Source organism: Berghia stephanieae, chromosome 4 (genome assembly GCF_034508935.2).
Source record: "Berghia stephanieae isolate SIO BIC M18660-M18661 chromosome 4, UCSD_Bste_1.3, whole genome shotgun sequence".
Taxonomy (NCBI): domain Eukaryota; kingdom Metazoa; phylum Mollusca; class Gastropoda; order Nudibranchia; family Aeolidiidae; genus Berghia; species Berghia stephanieae.
Window position 1 is genome coordinate 27,039,075 of NC_088363.1, and position 6,934 is coordinate 27,046,008.

A 6,934-nucleotide genomic window follows, 5' to 3' on the forward strand; every position below is an offset into this window, starting at 1 on the left:
TCTCTCTCTCTCTCTCTCTCTACCTCTCTACCTCTCTCTTTCTTTCTTTCTCTTTTTCTCTCTCTATCTCTATACCTGTCTCTTTTTATCTAAATATCTCTATTTCATCTCTCTCTCTCAATGTATACATTTCTCTATGTCCCATTTTCTCTATCAGTCCTGTAGTTCAGACAGTACTAGTGGAGAACCGGCAATGTTTTCGGAGAAATAAAGGCTAATACGAACAGGCACTCATCTTATTAAATTACTATACTGCTGTATTGTGGAAATTAACATAAAACGAGACGAATCTTTCAACGATAAAATCGGTACGGTAATAAAAGTCTGTAGAGGTGCGCATACATGAATCTGGCATCAGGGTGGCCAGGTGGTAATTCTCAAGGCCAAGGTCAAATTAAAGACCGATCATTGTGCCCTAGTAGATATTCTATAAATAACCACTTCAGTAAACGGGAAACAGAATTACCCTTCGTTAAAAAAATGTTTGCGAGTTACTCGTATCTATATCAAGTTGTAAAAAATTGATTTATAATGTTTAGATTTGACAGTAATTCTGTGCTTACTGGCAAAAATTAACATTGACTGAACGGAAGAGAGTTATCCCCCAACTCCATATACTTGTCAGAATAGATATATATATATAATATGCGATCCATTGCTGTCGGTCACTATAGAAGAAGTCCAAGTCTTCTATTCAAGTTGATTTATAACCGAAGGCAAGGTATCAAGAGAAAAAAAATCGGATAAAAATATAGAAATGGGCTGGTAAAGATGCTAGCAAGAGGATCGGAAGAGAGGAGGGGTGGTTGTGGTGGTAGCTAATCAGCCATTTTGATTACATAGGTCATAGCCCAGGGGTTTCGATCCTATAAGATTAGTCCGGAGGTAATAAGAAATAATGCTTCGCCACAACAACAGATTATGACGACAGCTTCATCAACAAAAGAAAAATGATTATTCTTGACTCGTCTTTCGCTCATTTTATTGTTTATCTTAATGCTATTGGGTGTTAAATGGTTCAGTTAGTAGGGTGTCTCAACGCCACAGATCTGGCTCGATCTTAACACGTCATAATATTTTTTCGTGCGTAATTTTCTAATCTTTTAATGAACGCTTTCCCTCTGTCTATATTAATAATTCTAAAAAATGTCTTTTCACCTGACGTGGATTCACCCCTTTTATCGTAACCTTTTTTTTTCATGATAAATATAAACAAAATTTATATGACTAGTAAAAAGCCCGCAATTTCGCGGGGAAGGAACTTTTTTCATTCGATATTGTACCCACCATCATTTAATGAGGGCAGATTGGTAAACAACCTTGTCTGTGTAACTTGGTACATCCTCTGTTGATTTTTCTGTGTGGCCCAACATGAAGTGTAAGCCACTATAGCCTCTGACCCGTGACACAGCAACATACATTTTATATTTCACTTTCTAAACTGCATTACACAGTTCCTCCCCGCCTCCCCTCTTGTCACTTAATTAATTGCGCACCTTTTAGAAATATCTAGTATTCTATTTTAATTCGTGTTTCCTTACAAAGGAGCATACTAATTTCCTGCCAACCAATGTTTTGTTTATTCATCTTAACTACGCCACTACCACATTATCTCATTCATCTGTGGTGTTTCATTCATCCTGTTTTGTTGATAAAGGGGAAATCCGAAACGTTCATTTGATCTGTTTTTGTAATTAAATTGAAGCTTACATTCAATTTCACATTATTATTTATTTCTTCGAGTTTCGAGCAGCAACATTTACATAAAGTGAATACATTATTTCGACAAAAGATCAACGGTGAAAATACAAATTGAAAGAATACTGGGGATGTAGGAGCTTTCGGAATGTCTCCCCTTTACTTAACTTATGGAAAAACAAACACCCTAGCCCCTTTACTAAGACTTATGACTAACACTAATAGAAAAAAAAATCCTCCGATCTCGAGCTAACCATAATAAAAAAAAAATTTTTAACCCTCGGACTGCTTTGCACTACCTTTCAATACTTCACAAATCAAATTGGCGGCCGAAAATCAAAACAACGGTCAAATTAGGAAATTTTAAACTTTCACAAATCTATCAAGGTTTGTTCTAGAGTTTTTAAAATGCTTCTTATGATGACAAATTGAATAAATAAGCCTTTGACAAATGATTAACGATGAAAATACAAATTGAAAGAATACTGGGGATGTAGGAGCTTTCGGAATGTCTCCCCTTTACTTAACTTATGGAAAAACAAACACCCTAGCACCTTTACTAAGACTTATGACTAACCCTAATAGAAAAAATCCTTCGATCTCGAGCTAACTCTAATAGAAAAAAAAACCTCGGCACTACCTTTCAACTTTCAATACTTCACAAATCAAAATGGCGGCTGAAAACCAAAAACAATGGCCCCTCTGTCAATTTTGGTTGTTATTCCTGTCGTAAAAACGCCAAACTGACAACTTTTTACAGTGACAAAATTGGTTGTTTTTGAGAGTGTAAGTGTCGTCGGTACGTATTTTATGATATCTATGTGACTCAACGAACTTCCAACTGACTTTAAATTATAAATGGAAATCAAGTTAACTGTTTATCTGTCTGTAAAAAATACATTTCTAATTTTCAAATCTTTCAGTAGAGTTGTGCGCCGTATAATTTTTTTATTGACTCAAATAAGCACAATGTTCTCCACAAGGCCATATTTTTTTAATAAAGGATTATCATTATTGAATAAAATAAGTAACACACCACCTCAATATGGTTTTATACCAAGATGAGTCCTTTCTTGGAGCCGGGGATATACCTCGGTGTCTGTACCCTGAAATGGACAATTTGATAGGATACTACGTCAAAAAACTTTCCGTCACATCTAACAGACCCAGCTACCTGATCACTGCTGAGTTGGCAAGGGGGGGGGGGGGAGAAAAAAATCTCGACTGCACCCGCGATCGATCTCGGTCCTTTGTGTGCAAAGAGAGTGCTCTACCAACTGAGCCATAGGGACCCCCTACCGAGACGAGTAAGAGACTGCATACTCATATTTTAATAGATAGTATGCAGATGACGTCACTCAGGCCTTTGTTATTGTTTTTGCCATCCGCGTTTGTGAGTTGTTCTCACTAAACTGGATTAACCAGACTATAAAAGTTCATGGTTACACAGAGTTTGTGTGTTGGTCCGTTATACTTCCGGATGGCAATGTTGTGAACTCCTTGGCCAAGCGCATTCTATCTATAGGATTCAATAGATAGAATGCGCTTGGCCAAGGAGTTCACAACATTGCCATCCGGAAGTATAACGGACCAACACGCAAACTCTGTGTAACCATGAAATTTTATAGTCTGGTTAATACAGTTAAGTGAGAACAACTCACAAACGCGGATGGCAAAAACAATAACAAAGGCCTGAGTGACGTCATCTGCATACTATCTATAGTCTGATGTCACGTCCGCCCAGAAACGAGCAGTTTGATTCTAAACACAGAAAATCGGTACTGGTTATTCTTCGTGCTGGCGAGAACATTTTCACATGTCATGTGATCAGAATGTATAAAAGTCAAAACATGATCAGATCTATATCTGTATTTCTCCTCTGGATACACTTTTATGCTCGTCGGAGATGTATTTCATAAGGGTGTCCGCCATTGTTCCGATAGTTTAGAACCAGTTACTAAGTTACTACGAGGGAAGTGGAAGCGACGTCACGACTGTTGAACCCTATTTAGATTCTCTACATCACGAAATATTTATTGTAATAAAGGTACAGAAACTAAAATATTAGAAATTAATTAAAGAGCAAGAAGTAGGAATTGGAATTTTAAAAGGAATATCTTCTTCTTCTTCTTCTTCTTCTTCTTCTTCTTCTTCTTCTTCTTCTTCTTCTTCTTCTTCTACTACTACTACTACTACTACTACTACTACTACTACTAACTACTACACTACTACTAATACTACTACTACTCTATACTACTACTACTACTACTATACTACTACTACTACTATACTACTACTACTACTACTACTACTACTACTACTACTACTACTACTACTACTACTACTTTTTCTCCTTCTTCTTCTTCTTCTTCTTCTTCTTCTTCTTCTTCTTCTTCTTCTTCTTCTTCTTCTTCTTCTTCTTCTTCTTCTTCTTCTTCTTCTTCTTCTTCTTCTTCTTCTTCTTCTTCTCATTCCGAAGTTTCAGAAAATTGAAGACTGGTATGGTGATCGAGCGTTTGGTCGTTTCAGTCCCCATTGGTACGGAGGAGAAGGGACAGGTTGAAGCTCTCGTTGAAGGATGCTTGCTTGATTGATAGCCATGTCGGGTTTATTCCAATGTCGAAATGTGTATAGGGGATGGGGGGGGGGGGTAAATATTTGCTTCAATTCTGGAAACGAAGTTGAATAGAGTGGTTTGAGCTTCGAGTACGAGTGTTGTTATTTTGAAGGTGCTGTGTATTTCTGAATAAACGTGTTCTCAAAGTCCGATAAAACGCAAATGGAATTCTCTTGTGTAAAATAAAATGATAAATAAACAAAAACACAGTCAGTAATCCAGTGTTCTGAAATCTGCGGCCAACACGGAGCTGAACAAATAAAACATCCAGGCCAGAGCTCACAGATCTTTTGGATTTAATTTTTTCTTCCTGTATTTTACTTTCTACTTTGTCTGGCACTGTTTCATACACACTTTTTCAGATTTTCATTTTACACCAGTGCATGCTTCCTAATAATGTGTCGCTATTAGGCATTGTGTTAAATTAAAATAAAGTTTATTGTATCTCACTTAAAAAGTCATCATTTTGCCAGAGATCTTTTGTTTTTACAAATGACGACATCCCTGCCCCCACCTACCCCCTAATTCCACCCCCCCCCCCCCCCCCCCCCCTTTTTTTTTTTTTTTTTCCAGGAACCACGACTTCCATTTCTATCTTTATCCCACACTACTAATAGACATCGGGACTCCCCGTTTTATTGAGTTATCGAGCACTCAGGACTACTCAGGCCTATCTCGTTGTCTCTTCGTCTCCGTTCATTCTTCAGTAAAAATCTTCTTTATTACATTACAATATCCAGTTAACAGTGTTGTACTGCGGCTGACGCCTGGGTTCTATTGGTCATTTTTCTTCTTTTTTCGAAATGTATCACACAAACAAATTCTTTCTTAGGATAAAAAAGGGTTTCCCATTGTTTCATTCATTTATATATTTATACATTTATTTATTTTTCTTTTTATTCATTCATTCATTCATTTATTCATTCATTCATTCATTTATTTATTTATTTATTTATTTATTTATTTATTTATCTATTTATTCATGTATTTATATTTTGTGATAATTGCCTCAATAAAATCATGGACAGCTTTGTGATCTTGTGACATAACGCTATATAATACTGTAATCAAGAAATCTTAGGTTCGATTCCCAGTCAAAGCAGGCTGATCTCTTGGGATGGTTTATTCCTGTAATTCTCTCTCTGCTTTGTCTCCCACTATTTCTTCCTAATTTGTCACTAACTGATAATATTGCACTAAATAAAATAACGCTTATCTACATCGCATTAAGTGAGAAAGTCATCATTTTGTCAAAGATCTTTTGGTTTTATAAATGACGACCCGACCCCCTGCCCCCCCCCCCCCCCCCCCCCTTATCCAACTCCCCAAACCACGACCACCACTTCCATCTTATCCCACACTAATAGATATCAGGACTCTCCATTTTATTGAATTATCTTGCAAGGACAAGTTCTTCATTAGCATTTTTTTAAGGGTATACTATTATTTCTTTCATTTATCTATTTATTTATTTAATGATTCATTCATCTATTTATCTATTTATTTGTTTATTTATATTTTGTGATAAATGCCTCAATAAAATCATGCACGGTTTTGTGGTCTTGTGGCATATCGTTAGACTGTAATTAGGAGGTCTGAGGTTCGATCCCCAGTCGATGCAGCCTGATTTCTTTATATGATTTTTTCTTCTTTTTTCCTTTCTGCTCTGCCTGGCACTGTTTCACACACACACACACACACACACACACACACATACACACACACACACAAACATACACCTTTTTCATAGATTTATCTCGCACCACTGCCTCTCCCTAATTTGTCACTTATGGGTATTTTACTAGAGATCTTTGTTTTTACAAATGATGACGAAATGAGTACCTGGCAATGAACAGCGTTGTCTTTGCCGGAAAAAAATTGTAATATCGCCGAACAGGCGTCATGTTTCGTTCTACGTGTTATGGGTTACTGTTGGTCAGAGACCCTTTGTGAAGCGCTTTGGGCACATTTAGTGGATATTGGGCTATATAAAAGCTCAAGGTTATTTTAGGTACCTATATATATCATCTATCTCTGTGTGTGCGTGTGCGTGTGTGAGTGTGTGTGTGTGAGTGTGTGTTTGTGTGTTTGTGTGTGTTTGTTATTGTTATCACAAAATCGCCGCTATCCGAAAACAATGCCCTTCGGATATGAAATAGATTTTAAAGAATTGCATCCAATCCATTCATACCAAACAGTTGCACTTTCTAAGGCCTGTAGTAGATAACAAGCTATTTTTGTGTTTGCGGAACAATTCCAGAGTAAATCGTTCCCCTTTATGAACTAAGGGAGACAACACAGTGAATTTGCTCTCTCTCTCTCTCTCTCTCTCTCTCTCTCTCTCTCTCTCTCTCTCTCTCTCTCTCTCCTCTTCTCTCTCTCTCTCTCCTCTTCTCTCTCTCTCTCTCTCTCTTCTCTCTCTCTCCTCTCTCTCTCTCTCTCTCTCTCCACTCTGTCTCTCTCTCTCTCTCTCTTCCTCTCTCTCTCTCTCTCTCTCTCTCCTCTCTCTCTCTCTTATTTATAATATATATATATATATATATAATATATATATATATATATATCTCACACACTCACTCTGTGTGTGTCTGTGTGTCCGCGCGCGTGCTTGTGTGTGTG